The sequence below is a fragment of the Acromyrmex echinatior genome, chromosome 4 (assembly GCF_024713525.1).
Source record: "Acromyrmex echinatior isolate Ae372 chromosome 4, ASM2471352v2, whole genome shotgun sequence".
Taxonomy (NCBI): domain Eukaryota; kingdom Metazoa; phylum Arthropoda; class Insecta; order Hymenoptera; family Formicidae; genus Acromyrmex; species Acromyrmex echinatior.
The window spans coordinates 8228728-8251197 of NC_141855.1; the positions used below are offsets into that span (position 1 = coordinate 8228728).

At 33.4% G+C, this 22470-nt stretch overlaps 1 protein-coding gene and 1 long non-coding RNA gene across 4 annotated transcripts in view; both read right to left on the reverse strand.

Moving 5' to 3' along the window:
• The window catches only part of LOC147909908 (uncharacterized), a 48347-nt gene extending 27052 nt beyond the window's left edge, over window positions 1-21295 (reverse strand). The window contains exon 1 of the long non-coding RNA XR_015544822.1: window positions 9891-21295. This is a non-coding gene — a long non-coding RNA (uncharacterized LOC147909908). The remainder of the gene's footprint in view (window positions 1-9890) is intronic.
• Window positions 1-22470, reverse strand: part of brat (tripartite motif-containing protein brain tumor) — a 132628-nt gene that overhangs the window by 69627 nt on the left and 40531 nt on the right. The gene's annotated exons all lie outside the window — the stretch shown is intronic.

Consider the following 22470-nt stretch of genomic DNA (forward strand, 5'->3'; position numbering starts at 1 on the left):
TTTAAATTTCACGAATATTTGGATATATTTGATGCGTTTCACAGTCGAAAGATAATATCCAATTCTACGAATCATCCTTATTTTTGTAATTTTTCGAGCGAACGCAGTGTGCTTCGTTGAATACATAATACAATTGTGCGTCTCATTTTCGACGTTATTTGTTGTTTGTTGAAGACTACAGATGACAATGGCACAATCATTGTCCGATTTCTAAATTGAGAATTTGTCGGATATCTGTTGGAAACTAACTCCCTGCAAATTGTGTACGTTTATCTCCTCGAACCGGACTTGGATTTAATGCTAAACATGGTTACCTTGAGCTATGTCGAACATATGCATACTTGGAATAAAATTTATGCTGACAGATAATTCAGCACACGCTATTAAAATATTATTCATATTAATTATTAATTAGTTATTTAATTGTTGGTGCGAGATATTTGTCATTAAGCAACATAAAATATATAAAATACATATAATTGCTCCGAGAGAAATAAGCTCAAAGTAAATAATTTCAACAAGATTTACAACTCTTATTTTTTAAATAAAAACAAAATTTTTAAACAAAATTTATTTATAATACGGAACAATACGTCTTAATATTTATAATAGATTTTATAAAAATTATGTAATGAAATACTTTAAATTTAATGATTTATTTACGTTATTTTGTAATAAAAATAATAAAAAGAAACTTATTTTTTCCTGGATATTTAAATATTAGGTCCTTATTACATAAATTTTTGATTTATTTCACATCATTGTGACGTACAAACGGTTACTTTATAATAAAATGTCTTATGACATGAGGTGATCTCTGTAAAGGAAACCTTAGTAACAGATGAATAATCGCATAAGAGCTGAATAAATCTCGATTTTAGAAAGGTCTTTGGTGCAATAACAACGTAAGTGGATTTACGCTATTATTGCGCTCGACTGCCCAGATCAGAGAGTTTCCTACTGTGTAATTATGTAACATGCAAGACAGCCGTCGTCTTGCTCCTGTATAACGCGAGATACGCTTTCGTCTTCGCAACGATAGAACACAGACAGTTTACTTTCGCTGTTTAAGGCACGTCCACACATTTTTCATAACTTTGGATAAATGGCACAGAGGTCGTATAGGGTAATCCTTTTGATTAGACGTAACTCTATTTTGCAAAGTGTGTCAAACTTTTCAACGTTGCAACGACTAAAACATAATTATCACATCACGTTTCCACAATATATAGCGACTTAAAAAAAAATAATTAGAAAATTTATAATTTTAAAGAAATAAATATATATAAATTATTTCTTATTTTGAATTAAATTATTTTCCTCGAAACTTTTTTTTATTTTTGCTTTCTATTATTAGCCTCTCGGAATCATATATTTTAAATTCTTTTCATCGAAAAATTTCTTTTTCGCTAAATTTGTAATATAAAATTAACATCTGTTACAGCACACGATTTGTCAAATGTAAAATAAACCTTTAAATAATCTGTATTTTTTAACTTTTTTCACTATTTCTGTCAAAGATATTAATGTCAATTTCAAGGAAAAAAAGAGATATCAATAACACCACAGACGACAGGTATACACTGCGACTGATTTAAACAGCGGTCGTTGCGAGATAAAGCCAATCGATGGGCAATTAGACGGCTCGCGTTCGCGCCGAACGAAAAAGTAATTACCACAACTATTCAAATCATCGAACCGATCGTTATAAACGCACACTAGTAATTATCAACATTTCCCCGGAACATTGACGCAAACAAATTACGAAATTATATATTTTATTTAGTTTTTCATTCAAAAGTTGATGGACTAATTTGAGATACCCGGACGCAACATATTAATTATACAATAATAATGATACGCAATGCTTTGGAGGCATAAGCTATATTTTGATTTTAGCATAATTAATAATATGCCTCTGATTGTTAAAATATCGTAATTTACAACTAAAGTGTTATATGTGCTTTTATCTTTTATTTATTTATTGTTATAGATACACGTTCATTTGTTTTGATGTTCTATCATAGCTGATAGCATCTTTATATGTGTATATAATACACATTTCGTCATATGTATATGTTTTATTTCAATAATTCATTGAAATCTTATTTTAACGTAAATTTTAAAACGTTTTATTTTATCTAGACTGAAATATTTTATTGTTTGTTCAATATTTCAGGCTGTTGTTATCTAGACTGAGATATTTTATTGTTTTTGATCAATATTTTAATATCTGACTTACGATTTAAATATTCTGTTAAATATGATAGATTGGTTGATGACTTTTATTTCTGGATTCTTAATTTAGATTTTAAACTTGCAATATATTTTCGATTCTATATCTCGTTTATATATTCTTATATTATCAATTATAATGTAATGTTCAATATTTAATTTATTGACTTGTTTATTCTACACTGAAGCCGAAATACTGAACCTAAATTCTGGTCTGTATATATTTTTTATTAATATATATACAATTTTATATATTGTTATTTTGTATTGGTTTGTACATCAATTTGTATTTTAATTTTAAGTTATATATTCGTACAGTAATAAAGTCACGAAATAAATCGGACAATCTTGTCTGGATCTCTGGGATCTCATCGCTCTCGTATGTCTTGTTTACTCAATCTTTTAGGAATTTCACACCATATCCATTTCAGGTAGTCAGCGCTTGCTCGAACGTTTCCTTCGACATTCTTTTTACCCTATTTTCCGAATAAACTGTATGATTCATGAAAAATACGACCGGATTCTACTATCCCTACTACGACACTATTTTCCATCGGATATAGGATCTCCTCGTCCGGCGCTTTACTGAAACTTTGATGTAACGAAAAGCGATTACGCGCGGTCTACGCCGGCGATGACGCATTAATCGCAATGACACTTTAATACCGGGGAGGACGTGGGTATTTATGCGTTGGCTTTATCGCGGTGCAAATATTAACGGCTGCGTGAATCTGTTTTCACCTAAACACAATCGCGACGAAATCACGTTCACAAAAAAGAGCTTCTCAAAAACAGCGAGGAACAAATATAGATTTTGTTTTTCGAACTTTTTTTAGAATCTGTTTTAAAAAAAAATTATTAAAAAAAATTATTAAAAAAATCTTTACGCAAAGTTCAGTAATAAAGAATAGAACATTCAAATTTAGAATTGAATGATAATTGTACTGACTGTTCGTTAGCATCATTTTTACAACAGAATTGAAAGTAACTATAATTAATTACAAAATTACCATTTTTATAAAATATGTATGAGAATATAACTGGATATGTTATATGACTAAGTATGAGCAATTTAGAATTTACACAATAAGCCATGTCGCTCAAAATTTAGTTGCAGTAGATTATTCAAATACGAATTTGCATGTTACATGGTTTTACGTCGGGTTTAATAAACGATAATATCATATAATATGTTTTTGTTTGGCTAAGAGTCCAGCTTTCTAATCTTTGAACGTATATGTACAGAATGAGTCATCTTGAATCCAACAATAAAAACATTTACAATACAGATTGCATGTTGCCATTATATTAAATAATGGCTTCTCTAAAAGTGTGTATATATACTTTTTCAAACAAAGATAATGTAAAGATTACATATGTATATATACTATAACGACATAGAATAGATTACAAGTATTAATAGTATTACATGAAATATTTCAGAAGGAAATTTGAAAAGAAAATAGTTCTATTTCTGTAAATATATTAAAAAGTAAAAGGAAAAATATACGTAATTCTAAATCACTTAATTTAATACTTCAAAGATCAGATGATTAGATACGAGATATTCTAGGTTTGATGATTGTAAAATGACTTGAGATAAGAGCAAATAGAAGTTGTTTGAATCATCTCGCTGGCACGCAGAGAATTCTTCAATTGTCACGTAAAGAAAATTATCGTAATCAAAAATTTTGTTAGTTATCTTCTCAAATATAATATATCGATTCTACTTTTCGTAGATATGGAAATCATTATTTTAAACATAAATAAAGTAAAATTTTACGACAAAACTTCCGATTTCAAACGTTATGAACTTTACACAATAGTCTGAAATTACTTGTACGCCAATAGACGTGAAATAAATATAATAGTGTAAAATATAATAGTGTAGGTGTAGATAAATTGTTATATTTTTAGAAGTTTTATTCTTCAACCTTTTATTCGGCTAAATTGACGATTTCGATCATGCGAGCGCTTGAAAATCTCGCATAAATTCTTTGTTCTCGTCGGACGCGTCGAATGCAAGCACAGTTTATCATTGAAATGGATTTTCGATCAGTTCATATTGAAAAGAGCGTTGATTATTATGACAACGAGAGAGCAAATTTATTGGACAATCAAAATAATGTAATAAATATCACTTAAAGTAATGATTATATGCATTTTACTATTTTACAGTACATTATTACATCACTTTGATCGTTATCAATAAACGATAACACTCATTTTATTATGCCAGATTAAATAACTTTTGCACTTTTAAGCTTATTAAACTTTCTAACTTTCGTGCTTTCTAATAACAAACTTTCTTCAACTTATAAAGAACTTATCTTCAAATAGCCAGAATATCAATAATCATTTCAAAAAAACAAAGTTCTGCCATTATTAAACCGGATATATGTACATAAATAAAAATACATTCTCATAAGGATGAGCTTCAGCAATTAATGGTTTCAGCGAAAGCTGGTAATTAAAATAACATAATTTTAACTGTTGTAATAAATCACATATATGTGGCGTGTTCGACTGCTGATTTGGTATCAAAACTCTTTTCTCTCTCTCTCTCTCATGTTATTAGTTAGAAAACGACAGAAAACGAAAATAAAAACGCAGGATATCACGCAGGCCATAAATGACGGACCGATTTGATTTCCGAAGTCAGCGCGCGGGCGGGACAAAATTTTTTAATTACTCGCTTGTCCTACAGAAAATTGATGTTCCTCCATTTCATCTCTCTCCCCTCCTTTTCTTTTCAGCGCGATCCGCGCATTGTCCTCTCCTTTTCCATCAGCATCCATCGATAGAAACGCTGCGTTACGTGAAATCAATGGGCCGTCCGTATGCGACGCGCGTTTCATTTTGCCGACAGTCGAAGCACGAGAAAATTTTGAAGAATGTTTCATAAAAACGCGCGTGTGTGTATACGGTGTGTGTTGTGTGTGTAGTTGTATATTTATACAGCGTCATTACATATTTATATAACAGAGATCTACTTTTACAATTTTATTTTATTTTATAGGGATTGCTAATTTTGTTGGAGAATTTATTCTACCTCTTCAGTTATCAATGTTAGATATTTTAACCCTCTGGAACTGACAGTGAATCTATTGAACCTACTCAATTATTTAAATCCACTAGCTATGAAAAATATCAAATAATTTAATTTTCTTTGTGTTACATCTGTAAAAAAATTTTGGATTCCAAGGGATTGATCACACGCTCAGATAATTCAACAAAATTTTGGATAATCCAATGTAATTTTTTAGTATACCTTTTTATTTATACTTAACTTGATTAGTCACGAAAATTTTAATTTAACGCTAAATTGTGATATTGTTTAACAGACTTATTACTGGTTTCTTTAAAAATATTTTTTTATTTTATAAAATATCTATTAAAATTTATGTTCAATTGGATATTGTTTTGTTAGTATAAAAAAATCTCAAACGTGCGAGTAATCGAACTTGTTACTATTTATATAAAATACATATTCTGTTTGCGAAATTATATTTTTGTATTCCTGCAATAAATATTTATTTATTATAAAAATGCATTATTAAAAGACCGAGATATTCTACAGTAATCTGAAGAAATAATATTTTATATACTACTCGTATAAGGTAATTTTTGCTTATCATCTCTAAATGAGCAAAGTAAATTTGGAAAGATCTCGGATAATCTCAGAAAATATCACTTAATTTTAAATATTTTAAGGTAATCTTGGGTAATTTGAGATAATATTAGGTGATCTTAAGTAATTTAAAAATAATCCTTGAAAGTATCAAGAGTAATTTTTATACATTATAACCGCTGATCACTCCCTCGAATTATTCTTATTAAAATATACTCAATATTCATTCTTTTTTTATATAAGTTATGTCGTCATTTTGGTTCCTTGAAATTAATTAATCTTTCAATTAACATAAATTAAATTTAACATAAATTAATACAAATTAGTTTTACAGATCCAACATTAATAAATGTATTACAGAGTTTGACGGCAGTTCTGAAGGTTTAACAGTCAGATCTCAAGAAAAAAAATTTCTCTTGTTTCCATTCCGCGCTTGACAGATTACACAAAGTAGATACTGCATGTCACTTTCTTCGCTTACGTCTTGCGCAATAAGTTGTTCCCCTCTGTCATTGACGAAGTTGCGAGCTGCCGGAAGTGGCAATCTCGATGTATCGCATCGACACGTATGCTTTTGAATAATTAACCACTGTCAACGACAGGATCGCGGGAAATGTCGCTCTCGAACGAATGTCTAATTAAGCTCTCCTCGGTACTCGCCGACAAACGTGGTTAACTTTGTCATGACGCGGCGCGGCAATTTTCAAAGGCCCGCTAGCTCTCGACGCGCATTTAGGGCTAAATGTAGCCGTCCGAGTCATGTTGCCATAAATGCATGGAGAAATGCGCCGGAAACCGACAACGTCTGACAGATGCATAAACTTTATAGAGAAATAAATTCAATTTCTTTGCAACTCCTATCCATCTCCGTTATAATAAGTCTCCAATAAAACTAGTCATTAATAAGAAAAGAATCGTATTATATACACATAATTTTATACATGGAAAAAATTATGCACTAATAGCGTTAATAACAATAATCTAAAATCGAAAATAATCTCGTTAATATTGATAATAGTATAATATTAAGCTTATGCATTTTTTCCTATTGAATTACTTCCGTTGTAAAAATTATTAAAAATTCTGCATTCTTTTTGTGTGGTACAATTCTAATAATTTATAAAACGCAAGCAATCCAGCAGGAAAAAATGCATTGTGTGGCTTTGATAAAACAAATCAGTCATGCTCTTATTTTAATAAAATATTATTTGTTTTATTAGTACTGTCATTAAATCAACAAGATTACTTTGAATTAAATTGCTGTTGGTTAATACTATTAATACATAATTTTTTCCGTGCATTACAATAAAAGGTGATTTGTAACGCGGCGATACTATCATTGATCGTAACTTCTTTTTATCCGATCCAAGATAGTAATTGTATAACTTTTCCTAGAGCAGAAGCGTACAAAAAGCTAACATTTTTCTCATTAATGATAATGGAAAAAATTTCCACTTTTCACGTTTCTGTTCCATTGTGAGGTTGCCATATTGAAATCTTCAGAACTAGAACTTACAAGCTTGAAACCCGGACGCTTATAATTCGGATACCTTTGAAAAATCTCCCCAGATGAAAAAAAGGATGATATTCAAAGAGCACGGACGGCACCCTACATGGAGAAAAATGTAAAGTAATAAACACTAGAATTCCAGTAAATTTTATGGAATTGGCAGATCCATGTAGGGACACACGCTCACTTATATAAAATTTACTTTACATTTCTGATACATGAGCGATCGTCGTATAATCACACCGTAAGGTACTTTTTACATTTCGTAAATTTTGAGAATTGTTCTTAGAATTGTGCTTAGTCTTGAGAATAGTATATTTACTTTATTATGAGGTATAATAAAGTCAGTTTGGATTTACTATAATTGTAATATCCTTTTTACCTTACACTTTCGTTATTTTTATTTTCAGACAAGTAAAGTTCTCTCTAAAATTTTTGAAGTGAAATCAAATTCTATAAAGAATAAAATCTCACATTTAAAAATTGATATTTGAGCCACTCTTTTTCAACAATGACTCAACTGTCACTTCTTTGTCACTTTTTAGAATTAGATTCTACCCTACAAGATTTTAGAGAGTTTGTTTGTCATAAGTTTGACAAAAATAATCAGAATATTTTCACTATTATTTTTCTAAAAATTACTCAACTATTTTTCTCCATGTATACTCCAGAAAAGTTCTTAGTTTAATATTATTCCAAGAAAAATTCCACGAACACCACCCTTCATCGAGACAGTTTTGGAGCGATTGGTACCGAAGTCATATATTCGAGAGACGAATAATTTCCCTCCGAATAGCTCGTTTATGATCGCGTATACCACGATGTTCCCGCAGGAACCAATGGCACCGATCGCGTAAATACTCCTGTTTACCACCGAGAAGACAATAAACAGGAGTATGCAAACATCACCGACGACTTATGTTTGCGCCCTCCCTCGCAAGACGCGACAACGTTCTGGAAGCTTCGTGGAATTCTCTTTCAGGGCCGGAGACCATCCGTACCGCATGGAAAACGTGATTACAACCGTAACTATACAACGCAATGGGCAGGAGGCAGGGACGGGATGGGAGAAAGGAAGGCTCCAACCGTCTCATTGTTCCCGGGAACCCGGGAATTCTTCAACGATCAAAAGCGACGCGCCGAGTCGTGGAATTTTCATCACTGAGAAGTCGCCGTGAAGCGACGAATGGGAAAGCGAGAGAATTCGATGAGATTCGACGAAACGGGGGCTCCTCGAGATGTTAACGCGTGGGAGAAAATACAACTCGACACGGTATCTCGATTGATGCGAGTGCTGACGAGAGTAGTGACGCACGACTATAATTCTACTTAACGCGGACGCGATTCGGAATCGCAAATCGCACAAACCGTACTCGCACAAGCCGTCCAAGTTTCACGACGTTTTAACGCATCTCATCTACTTTAATGGCGGAAAATTTTCGTTCAAGTTCGTGCGAAGTAAAGGTTACGGCACACAAAAGAATGTGAGGTAGTAAACGAATCGGCCAATCACATTAGAGAACGTAAGGCAACACTATTAGATATCAAAGAAGCAATAGTAATCCAATCTCTCGAGTTAAATAACATTTGATTATTTTTAACTTCTATGCACTGAAAAAAGAATCTCGTTAATCTGCGTTAATTGTAATTCTGGTTAAAAGTAGAAAAATTTCAGAATTTTCTGGCTGAATCTAGAATTCTAATTAAGATAACACTTCTTTCATTCATATGATCAGAATCTTTTCGTTCATTGTCACACAGAAATTTTTCTCAATGTGTGTCGAAATGTGAATCAATCCATTTCTGTGATTATTTTCAATGTAAACGTCCATATTAACGTATGCATTTAATAAATAATAAATTAAAGTCCAATTTAACAATAATTTTCTTGAATTAAATTGCATAACTCAATTGTTTTAGTTAAATTAACGATATATCGAGTAGGAGCAGACTTATAGAAATTTTGATTGAAAATAACTCAAATCGAGTATAATTTGACATTATAAATTTAACAGTGAATAATAACGCAAGCAATAACAAATCTAAAATGTTAATTTTCTTACTGCTTACGTTTTGTTGCCTAAAGTTTTTTTTGTGTGCCACGAATCTTGAAGCTGAAAAATTTCCCAAAGTATTTACGATTCCCCTTGGGCGTCACTAAAGATTTTCCTCCAATTTTCTTTCCATATATTCGTGTTTCAATGTGTTCATTGTATTCGTTTCCCTATTTATTCTACCCCGTCACACTTTTCGTTATTCCATTATTCCCTCATAAAGAAATACGGTTCTTTCTTCCAAGAAAGGAAGACCCAAAAGAAGGCTGATTGAAAACCGTAAAATAAACCGTCTCCAAAAATAAAAGAATATTATACCCTTCGTAGAACAATAACCAAGAGTGAAGTTCTAAAATGCGGCTCCGAAAACCGAAAGTCGTTTGGCAGCCGAAAGTCGAAAAGTCGACGGGACATATCTTACACCGCCTTTTTTTTTTAACCAGACTATGAAAAAACTCACCGTAAACACGAGGATAATCCGTGCGTTGCCGAATAAATGTTTGAGCTTCCCGTTTGTGTCTCCCTTCAATCGCGGTACACTCCGCGGCACATGTCACAAGAAAAAAAAACCTCACGACGCGCGCGACGTCGTTTAAACCTACGCCAGAGCGAAGAACGGAGGACGTTCCAATTTTACCTTTTCACTTTCGTCCTTTCGCCTCCCGTTCTTTCCCGTTCTTTCTCTTTCTCTCTCTTCCTCTCTCTCCCTTGACCCTCGGCACTGACGAGATTCTCTCTTTCTCTCGGATTCTCGCGCGCACTTTTCAACCGTCGTTGTCGTTAGGTTAGGTCGCCGGTTCGTCGCGCAGGCAGGCAGGCAGGCAGGCAGGCAGGCAGGCAGGCAGACAGGCAAGGCAGGCCAAAAAATCCGAGAGGGATCTCGTTTCTCTCCTTCTTCCACTCTCACTCTTCTGCACTCTCGATCGAATATATATCGGTCCTTCTCCCTTTCACTCACAAATCCTGTCCCTTTTCGAAGGATATCCGACAGGCAGGTATATACGTTCCTTTCTTTCTTCCTCTCTCTCTCTCCTTACTCCAGAATCGTCGCACTGCGATATCGTCGGGATAGAAAAGTATAAAAAAAGCAAAAAAAACAACGCACAATGCACAAGTCGAGTTCGCGACGACGCGTCTGTCTTTCGGAGCACCGGTGTTACTTGGCTCGCGCTGCTCTCGAAGAATTTCTCCTCCCTCTGTCTCTCTCTCTCTCTCTCTCTGCCTCTCTTTCTCGATTTCCAGAAGACTTTCGATCGAACGAGCGTTTACACCGGCCCCTAAAATGTCAACAATGTCGGGAGTAACGCGCACGACCGCCGTATATGTACAATACAACGCTCGGTTTTGTTACCCCGCACCGTTCTCTCCCTCTTTCACGCGCGCGCAGATCCTGCCGCCGTCCTTTGTTCCTCACGTCTCGGCCGCTGCTACGTGACTGACCGCTTCGTGCGCGGCCGACGCATACGAGCCGCGCCGAAGACACCCGAGGTAGGATCCCGACGGTTCGTCGATCGGAAACGACCCTCGACGCGGAGAGCCGAGGGAGAAGAACCTTCCTTTGTTCAGGCAAGACCGAGCGGCACGACGACGATGACTGCGACGACCAAGACGACTCGTAACATAGTCTCCGCTCTCTCTCTTTCTTTCTTTCTCTCTCTCTCTCTCTCCCTCTCTTCTCCTCTCCCGATGCGCTTTTCTCTCGTATTATTTTGATCCTTCTCTTTCGCTCCCTTTTGCGCGTATGCACATGCCACACTCGCGCACTCCTCTCTTTCTCTCTGTCTCACTCTCTCTTTCTCTCACTCTTTCTTTCACTCTCGCGTTCTCTCTCGCGCTCCCCCTCTTACTTCACGTCGGCGATGCGAACGATCGCGCAGTCTGTTGGTAACTGAAACGACGCTCTAACGGTGGAGTCCGAGTTGAACGGCGGCGTCGAGACGCTGTGGTAAATGGTAGAGAGGGGAGGCTTTGGAACAACCACCACCACCACTACCATCGCCGACGCCGACGCCGACGCTGACGCCGCTGCCGCCACCGCCATCGCCGGTGGTGTGCCTCCCCTTTCCCTTCCACCGTTCCGGCTTGCCCTCCCGGCTGGCGCGCAACACCCTCGCGGCATCAACCCGGCGCGACGCGGCGCCCGTTGGCGTCATAACGGGTGGCCAGATAGAAAGAAGTCACTGATGCTCCGCACCGATCGATCGCCGCACAAACGGCGGACTCCCCGACGCTTTCGGGACGATAACCTTGATCTTGATCCGTAAATTTTGGTGCTATCGCCGTACTGTACGTCATCGGATTAATGTTAGAGAGAGAGAGAGAGAAAGAGAGAGAGAGAGAGAGAGAGAGAGAGAGAGAGAGAGAGAGAGAGAGAGAGAGAGAGAGAGAGATGTGCGTTAGATAAGTTGGAAGATTTGCAACGAAAACACGTCTCTTTCTTTTATATGTGAGAACAGGATTTTCTTAGGTGCACGCATACAGTGACCATCATCATTTTCCTAGACCCGGCTTTTCATCAACCAGTTTAGACTTAATCTTACATATGAAAAATCACGTTTTTCTAGTTACCAACCAATCACTAAACTGATAGTTTTGTCACAATAATTTTAAAACTCGGTTTTTCTTCATCTGATTAACTTGTGATTGAGCTTAATGATATTTCACCCAATAAATGTCATCCAGGACATCATCATAGATGAATCATAGATGTTAAATCTAACAAGTTAACAAGAAAAATGAAAAACTCAGCCAAAGAGAAAAAGAATAATAAATCTGAAATTTTAGAACTTTCATTCCTAAACATTACCAAACTAGTTTGCGACTATCAGAAGTCTGTGCATTAATTTCTGAAATTTTGTTTGCACAATATAGCTGAGATAATTTCCAAGTAAGCACAAATCATCAGAACATTAAAATGATGATTATTAAAAGTCACTTCTTAATTAATCACAACTCATTTTGATGATATTCTAATATTATTGTGTATTTATTATTTTGCTTGAGCTAATATTGCCTTTGCATAAAACTAAATTTATTGATTGTTTCTCTAAAATTTGCTTATTAATACATTATAATGCTAACTGAAGTAGAATTTCCCGTAATATTATTAAAATAAGAGACAAAATTGAGTTTTGAGAAAAAAAATAAATAAATCTAAAGAACAGCTGTCTGAAATAAAAGACTATTCTTTCTTTACAATAAAAAATGTATGGCCACTGTAGTAAAATTTTTTTTTTCTGTAAAAGAAAACGATTTTCGATATTGCGTTGCGATAAACTGATAGAGTCGACATTATTGCTCTTTATCGATGAATATATGTTGCAAGCACATTTTGCGCGACGCCTCGCGATAAATAATGCAAAGCCGAAAGCGGCAGCTGTGGGACAATCGGACGTAAAACCGTAACCAATTACAGACGAACACAGGTTTCATACCATAACCTATGATACACTGTAGTTTACGACGAATCAATAAAACATCCATCTATTATAATGGTAAAACATGACGCCTCTTATCATATATTTCCTAGAAGCTATTTTAGTTCGCCGCATTCGACACAGTCAAATTCGTATGATGTATTATTTTCCGAAATAGAACTTTCCTAAATATTATTATTGCTCTCTTTCACAAAATGTATAAAGCGTACTTCAAAAGCTGCAATTGTTCAGAAGAAAATACAAGAATATAAAAATTAAACGTAAAGTGTATAGTAAATGAGACGTATTTAGTAGGATGCAAAATGAGTATTCTTATTTAGAAAAGATATACATAAATTCATAAGATAAAATAATATATTCATAAAATAAAATAATGTATTCATAAAATAAATTCATATACCAAATAAATTCATAAAGTTGAATTTATTATATTTCCTAAATAAGAATAGACTCATTTTGCGCTTTACTAACTGCGCTTGACTCTCATTTGCCCTAAATAAATGTACATTTTGCCCTTAACTCTCCATTGAACATTTTCATCCTTGCAATTGCAATCTGAGTCTTTGAATTTTAATGCAGATTTTTATATTGTTCTGTACTGCATAAAAATGTAAAAAAAATTCTTACATACTTGTGAAAGCTTCAGACGAGTTTTCACTACTACAGAAGTTGGATTGTACTTTATTCATTTTTTACAGATTTAAATTTATCTTTATCAGAAATCCATAATAAAAAGATAAAAAAAATTGTACCTTTAAAGTCTAATATATATTATTGGTGTAAAAACACAACTTTTTTATTTTGTTGTTGTGAGTTCTGATAGATAAATTTAAAAATTAATTTTTAATTTTAAAATTAATATCTAAATTAATATTTTCTTAAATTAATATAGCATATTGTGCAAAAATATACTTTATTCCAAAGTACTATTTATCTTGTTAATTATTCGGAGATCAAATTAATTGACTTTTGCGCGAGGGATATCTCGCATAGCATTTCAATTTTCTCAACTTGACACGCACAAAATAGACAAACTTTATTCAATTATTCTAAATAGTATTATTCATTCTCTCTTTCGTTGGAGTTCATATCAAGAAAAGATTAAATAACGTATTAGAGTTAAATTAACTGTATTAAAAAAATATTCTACAATGTGAGTAATTGGAAATGTGAATCATTTATCTATAATACATGTGTGCATGTTGAAAAAAGAAACAATAAGCGTGAAAATCTTAGGGATGTGGACGCCAGGTGAGGATATAAGAGATAATGAGGAAAAGTATGCCGGTCGTTGCGAGGGAGAGAATGTTTTACATTCGTGAGAAAATTTTCTACACGCAGTGGTTTTCCCCGTTTGTGTGGAGATCGCGGTTTTGCTTTTCTTTCATTGGGCGTTCATATAACGATTGTATGCTTTCTTATTCTATATGTCCATATACCGCGTCGTAATTCAACCATAATGTGTAACTCGAATCTACATTCTCTACATATCATTTGTTAATCGTATAAAATTATCGTGCACAGTAAAAACGGTTTTGTATCTGTGTTTAAATCAGTCCACTCAACTCCTCGTTGAATTTTTAACATATCCGAATGTTAATTTAACATAATGTAATTAAAAAAATGTTGTTTAAATATTTCATGTTAAATTGATATTCAATATTTTTTTACTGCTAAAATAACACAATTTTGAACAAATAACATAAAAATAATGCATTTTAAAACGTAAATTATAAAATAAGTGAATAAAATACATGTTAATTCAATTAAAAATGTTAATGTAATTAAAAAAATATGTTTCTACAATGTCAGTGTTGCGCTTTCATGTTAATTTTTTTACATAATATTTGAATTACTTTTAATACATCGTGTATTAAATTAACAATCTTAAAAATCTGAGTGAACTATTTTGAAATACGTGAAGTTTAACATATATTTTCCAACTATGTAGCTCGTATTATATTAGCGAAAAACGTGATATAATAAAAACATTACATAATCGAAAGTGATGAACAGTAGAGTAGGTACGATTGCAAAACCAGAAAGCGCTTGAAAATATCGCGGAATCGCCTTGTACATGCGTGTCGAGCATAAATTAATGAAAACATTTTGCACCAGTTCGTTATATAAAGATTACCATGTAGAAAGAGAGCTTTTGCTAGAAATCAAAGTAAACATTTGCAACAGACGTAACGTAGTAATGCGCGGTGAAATTTATCTTGCGTAAACGTATTCACCTGTGCTCACAGGAATTCATCCTAAATACATCACGATACACAAAATTTATTTCGTCACGCAACAAATTTTTATTAAAAACGAATAAGTTCTTCGTGCAGATCAATTTTTCAAAAGATTCTCATGTGCTCATGAGTTTCAGCATTATTTCATAAAATATAAGAAAATACTATCAAGACAAGTAGATTATTTCATGGAATATTTCACGAAGCTGACACTCATGAGAAAACAGCTTCGAGGTAGCTGGGAAGGAGACAAACAGTCTAAGTTTCTTTTTCATGGGTTTAAGGGGTCGGTTATATTGCACGGCAGTTGTGGGGAGTGACGTTTGAAATGAGGCGAATCAATTACCGGGGATGGAAAAAAAATCCGCATAGCACAGTTGCAAATGAATAAACGGCAAAAATATCCGGTAATGGCGGGATGACGAAAGGGCGATGACAAATGAAAGCTAACACCTTCTTTATTCGCGATGAACATAAAATTAAAGACTCTGACAGTATTTGCGCAAAAAGCGAAAAGAATCTCCATCGTGTCATTGTATTATTCTGATAAAACGCGTATATGTTTACATTTACACAAATTGTTTTTTCGTTAATGAAGAATAACTTGACAATTATTAACTGTTCGTTATTTTAACGACAATTTTTGACAATTTTTGTACTTTAAATCTTAAGCTGTCGGAAAAACAGGAATTTCGAACGTCTGAAGAAGCGACTTTGCTTTCTAAAATTTTGTATGTTTTTAAAAAGTCTAAATTCACAGGTAGATGAGCTAACATTAAGTTTCGTCGCGTTCAACTTTCCAATCACCACCAGTTAGAAATCACCAAGATAGAAACATTGCAACCATTAGACACTTTTACGAGTATTGGCGGCTTTTTCTGCTTATTTAACTGCGAGCATTGCACGCATATAATTACGGGTGTCGTAGAGATGACATTAACGTTTCACGATAATACGATAATAAGTATTTATTTAAGATTAAATATTTTTCAAAATATAATAATAATAATTTATTTGTATAAACATATATCTTTATATCATATCGTAATAATAATACCTACGTACCCTTTCAAGTTCGAAATAAGTACGTCATATAACGACAGTACGTCGTTGTAATTTTAAAAAATTGTATAGGTATGCAAAATCGTTTTGAAATATGTATAGTGATGCATGTTTTCCGCATTTTCCAATTACACGTCGCATTTCCATCGCGCTATAAATCTACATTGTTATAAATCAATCAATAAAAATAAAAAATGAAAAAAATGAAATATTAGAGAATTAGGTCAAATTATAATCGTTAATCATTCTATCAAATTGAATATTGCAAAAAATGAACAAACGAATATTGAACGGATGAGTATTGTTAAGTAATGAATACCAATAAAGATACTATTCGTTTTGTTCCCGTATATATGCTCGTATTTATTCATTTCAAAAAGTATAAAAGGATCGGTGGGGGTTCGTTTCTGGGACAAAATCTCGAATATCAAATTCTGGTCCCAAAAGAATCCTTCAAGAATTCTGAAGAAAGGTAAACTTTAAGTGATGTGAGATTCACCGATTTGTAAAGATAAAATAAATAGTTAATATGTTTTCCTTTGTTTTTCTTTGAAGTTTTTGATAAACTACAGGTCTTTGTATATATTTTTTGTATCTGTTACATTGATCGCTTTAGAGACTTTTTTCCATGATGGAAGTTGATCCCAAAAAATTCCTCTTTGTACGACTCAAAACTCTTTCGTAGTAAATTCACAGATACTCTGAAAGTCATCGTAAATTTTATCGACACCACGATTGCATTGGCGATAAATATCGATATTCGCCCGACCAACGTATCCGACTTAAGGAAACGTCAGTAAATTTAGTAGAGTTTTGAAATATCATTCTGCGTGCTTTCACCAAGTGAGAAGAAATTTCTAGAAATTTTCGTCGTAAACCTGTTAATACTGAACAAATTTTGAAGAAATTTTTACAATTTGCTATAATTTATTAATACTGTAAAATTATTAGCGTACAAATTCGATGTCCCGTGTAAAGTATATTTTAAAGATAAAAAGGAAAAAAGAATCGTCATAAATTGAATGAAGTTTTGTAGAGCTAGAACGTATCGAACGTATTGAAATCTTTTGATTCGCACAAAAAATTCTTTTCCCTTTAACTGAAAACCTTTCTTTTTTTATCAAGATAAAGTATTCAAAGTGTCTCAAGATATATATGATTATAGTTGTGAAGGAACATCACAACTACCCGGGCGTTAAATTATGACACTCGTAACGAGTTTTTGCCACCATCGGAATGGCTTACGGCCCTGAGTCCCGGTCGAGCACAGCAAGGGGCACCTGCTCCGGATCCGAAAGACGTTACACGCAACGAACATACCCTGCGTATTTTCTCTGGTCGGTTACATTCCGTTTCGTTCCGGGCAAACGGGTACAAAGGACAGCGGTTCTCAACTCATTATTCTTAACAATCGAAGTTACGAAAACTGTCACGTGGAAAAGTGGCGCGAAAGTAATTACAGATTGAAAAATCCACGAGACAAAAATATTTCTTAAATACAAAATTTGTATGTTAATTGCGTCATTTACACAATTCCTTTAGCGTGCTCGTATTATCTTACGATTACGAGTGTGACGCTTGTGGCCATTTCTAACAATGTAGATTAATTTTAATTTTTATTCAACTTACTCTTCATCTTTCTCTAATTCTCTCTAGAACTAGAAAAATATAAAGAATTAATTGAGATTAATAAACTGAGATTAAAATTAAATTGGTAGAAACAGGCATAAGTCTGTTTTCTTTAGCTAAACTAGTGTAAACTTTTGGAACTCGGAAGTTAAATAGGTATGTATTTGATATTTTGCGAAAGCGAGAAAGGAAGTTCTAGTGCAGTCTAATGGAAAAAAAAAACAGACCTGCTATGTTATGTATATATGAAAGGTATTTCCTTTATATTGTCACGCGAAAATTGAATTTTGATTGTCTACTTCGACTTTTTACTTTGTAATTTTATTGCTCTTCGGCAAATACAGACAGAGATTAAAACGTCGAGAAATACTTGTCTATTGACTGATGATTCACTTACATTTTTTAAAATCGATGAAATTTTTTTCCGACCTTTTCCAATCAATATTTTCTCTATCATACTATAATCAGCCTGTGCTACGAACCGATACGAATATCGGAAAACAGCTGACTTTTCGGGAAAGCAGCTGCTTCCTAAGTAATATTTACTCATTCGCACGAGTCAAGCCTTCCCCTTTAGAAGCTTCATTTAATGACAGTTGCTACAACTGCCATTATTTACTTAAAAATAACTGGTCTTCAGACAGAAATTATTGTTTGATACGTTAAAAAATTACGTATTTCATTGGAAAGTTTTAATATCAAAAAACGTATTCAGGAAGACTTATTGACAAATGTGTTTGACACGTGTAACGTTAAAAAATTACGTGTTTCATTGGAAAGTTTTAATATCAAGAAACGTATTCAGGAAGGCTCATTGACAAATGTGGTAAAGTTCTACTCGTTGTGGAGTATAGGCGGTCATATCGGCTTTACTTTTGGAATTGGCCTTGCAAAATGAAAGGCAGACTTGAGCTCGTCGCATCCTCTCAAGTCCGCCTTTCCGCTTATGGACGCCTGGAACCGGCGCGACGTGCGCCACGCCGGAAAACAGCTGACTTGTACTTTTTCGTTGAAGGAGCAGCTGGTTGGCCAGTCCACGAGCTAAGAGCCGTCTGCGTTCCTTATACCGGGTGTGCCTTTCATCAGCCAATAACTAAGTACGCCAGAGTTCGTTTCAAAGTAATTGTATGCGTGACACAACGCGAATTGTTCTCTGATAAAAAAAAAATATAATGACTGACGAGAGACGTTAATACGATAAACGAAAGAAATCGTTATCGCTTCAAACATCTGTAAACTTACAATTGTTCATCTATAAACTACGCAATTATTCAAATTTCCTGTTGTTACAATTGAATTCGATATCATTTCATTATTTGGTATCAAGGAATGTAAAAGAAATTTTTCCAGATGGTGTAATAATGGTGTAATCCATGATTATTATAAAAGGGAATCAAATTATCGTTAAGAAATCTATCATTTTAATAAGTTTATGTTGAATTACAGTACATTACTTTAAAATATGAAGTATTGACAATATATTGCGATAACATTGCGGTAATTGGGGCATAATTAATGAACAGCATGTTGAATATATATATAATAACCTAATTACCTAAGCCCACATACAACAATGAAGAAAGTTAATGTATTGAACACTCTTAAAGATGCATAAAATAAGTACTATCGCCTATATCAGCAATAATTACAAGAATTCTCCACTTTCAATCGCTATTTCCGCGTGAGGGCTATTTCCCCATTAGGGCATTTTCCCGAGTATATTTAACTGTAAAAGAAAAAAGAATTTATCGCCGGTCCATTACCTTCCGCGGTATTACGAGTAATGGAAAGTACTGTAGATGGTAAAGGCCACAAAAAACTTGAACCCGTTTGTTACCATCGTGTGCATGAATGCCTCTTGAATACTGAGAGAAGTTTACCTTTGATGTTATTGTCAATATAATGCATCGAACCGGCACGATAGACCGACTCTCAGAAGAATTTTGCGTCGTGCTAAATCGGTCGTAAATTAATCTCTCACTGAAAAAGAGAGTCTGATAATAGCGACTAAATGTTGAGTAAAATAATTTAAATCAAACTCGGTTAATATGACCAAAAATCATTTTAATACTTTTAATTAAATGGAACAAGGCTCAATTTGTTAAAAATCGAAAGAATAGATAAAAGGCTATGAATCTAAATAGTCTCGCAGCTTTTTATCTACTCTTTCAATTTTTAATATTTTTCTAAATATATTTATTAAGTATTATCAAAATAATATAATCAAGCATTTAGTAATACTTAATAAATGTTTAGAAAAGTATTAAAATAATTTTTTGTTAACCCTTTCGGACTCTGCGCACATTGTAATGTACATAAAATTTGACATTATCCATTGAAATTATTTAATTCTATTGATATCATCTGAGATCTGATATACATAACAATGTATACGTTGAAAAAATAGTCAAAATTTCGAAAAAAATTAATAATTTAGTATAAATTACTTATTAAAGTGCGCATGAATTGAGAGAGACCTTTTAAAAAATGTTTTAACATGGCTCCAAATAAAATCAAATCTAAAACCAAAACACACTTAAATTAAAATTATTTCATTAAATTTTTAACAGCTATTATCAGATCCTTTTTTCAGTGACTTGGTATTGATTAACGAGATAAAGTAGCAGGTCAATATTTAAAATCAATCCGGAAAATTGAAGAGGGACTGAATTACATTCGATTAAATGATACCTGCTGAATCATCAATATGATGCGACGAGTTTTCCAACCGGAAAATTTGCTGGAAAGTTTCCAGCTGGAAGCTCGTTAATATTGCGACCTTGCTCATCTAACTAATATGCGCACCACCGATAATGCCGCAGATACATTTTCGTTTCGCATAGAATTAGCGCGTAGGCTTGTTATAGACAGGTCGACGATCAAAGAGTTGGGGAAAGTACTAGGCGCAGCATGAGTATTCACGCCGACGAATTGAGTTCACCATCGTCTGATGTAACCACGCAATTAAAATAAGACTCAGTAATTCCAAGAAAATGCTCAAGCAAGAAAACGAGAACGATTAATCCGACTCGCGCTTCGCTCTTCTTCGAATGTCTTCTCGCGGAGTACTCTTCGGTCATCATGTCACAATCCGAAAGAATCACGGGATTTATTCACGTATAGATTCGCGAATGAATGGAGCAGAATGAACGTATCGAAGAAGTAGGACGCGCTGACGAATAGGTGCAAAATTACGTGGCTGAATGCCTGGAAAATTGTGCAGATCTTGGTAATATCAAATAATGGTTAACTGAATCAATTGCCTTTATATCAACAGAGAGAATTTGATAAATGAACCGAAATAACAAACATGCAAGCAGTACATTTGCATTTGTGCTTCATAATAATATAATTATTTGACAAAAAACTAATTAGAAAAATGTGTACAAAACACTGCTTACAAATTATCAAAGAGCATCATTAATTGCAATTCTCTATTCTAAAGGAAATGTTTGAATACACAAATAATAAATTTTCATCAAGTGAATCTTTTTTCAACAAATTTATTCAATTAATTAAAACTATATCTGATATCAAAAGTTAAAAATTATAATACTTCAAATATTCACTTTTTATATATTTATCGAGTAATTTATCAACACATTAGATACTTCAAACAAATTCAGTAGACCAGATATGCTGTACACCCGAATGCAATAAAATTCTGTTTTTTAAAGAGTTATTAATTTATGCTCGATTGTCACAAAGTCCAATCTATTCCAACCACCCGCAATAATCTTTGCCGAGCTTTTGATTCATGCAATTCTTGGTACACGTTTTGTATCACGTCTCCATCCTCGTGCTCTCCTTAAGTTTTTCTTAAATTTATATAATGCGAACGACAAACTTTAATCGTCCCGACAATTCGATCAAAAACTTTCCAATTTGCGATGGTATGGAAAGTATGAGATGACGATGTGAACCACAAAAATGGATTATTGATTATCGTTTCTCCGAATAATTCTTTGTTTGATTTCAAGGACTACTTTTATACTACCTGAATCATTTCATCGAATCCGTCCGTCACAATTAAGTACAACTTTAAATAGCACTTTCGTTACTATATAATATATTATACACAGTACATATAAGTTTTTGTGCGCAAAAAAACTATCAATATATATGTATATATAAAATCTTTTTCGAAATAAAATTTACAAACATTGATATACTTAATTTAGAGAATGTTTCATAAATATCTCGTCAATTAAATTTCAATCTTTCTATGATCTTCTTCCATTTCTTTTCTGCAAATGCATTTACAAGAATATAATTCACAATATAATTAGCGAATTTTTCAATATTAACGAAGTATCGATTACATAAGTTTTAACGAGTAACACAAATTGATTTCAGTAATTTGTACGGCAAACCGGTTAACAGTAATTGATTTCGATAAATTGAATGGCAAACCACTAACGAAAATTTTACTTCGGACTCAATCGTACATTTAATACTGAAAGTTTATAATGTTAGCATAAATAGAGGTTTCGAATTAACTTGTCGTTGAAGAAATTCATAGCGAGATTGTGTTTACTTAGAAATGTCAACGATTAAATTACGTTGACAATTTACGATTAGTCAAAATGAAAATTGTCAATGCATGTTTTACCGCATGAGACCGCAAATTAATTCATTAAATTTTTACGCTAGTTAAATATATTTTCCTGAT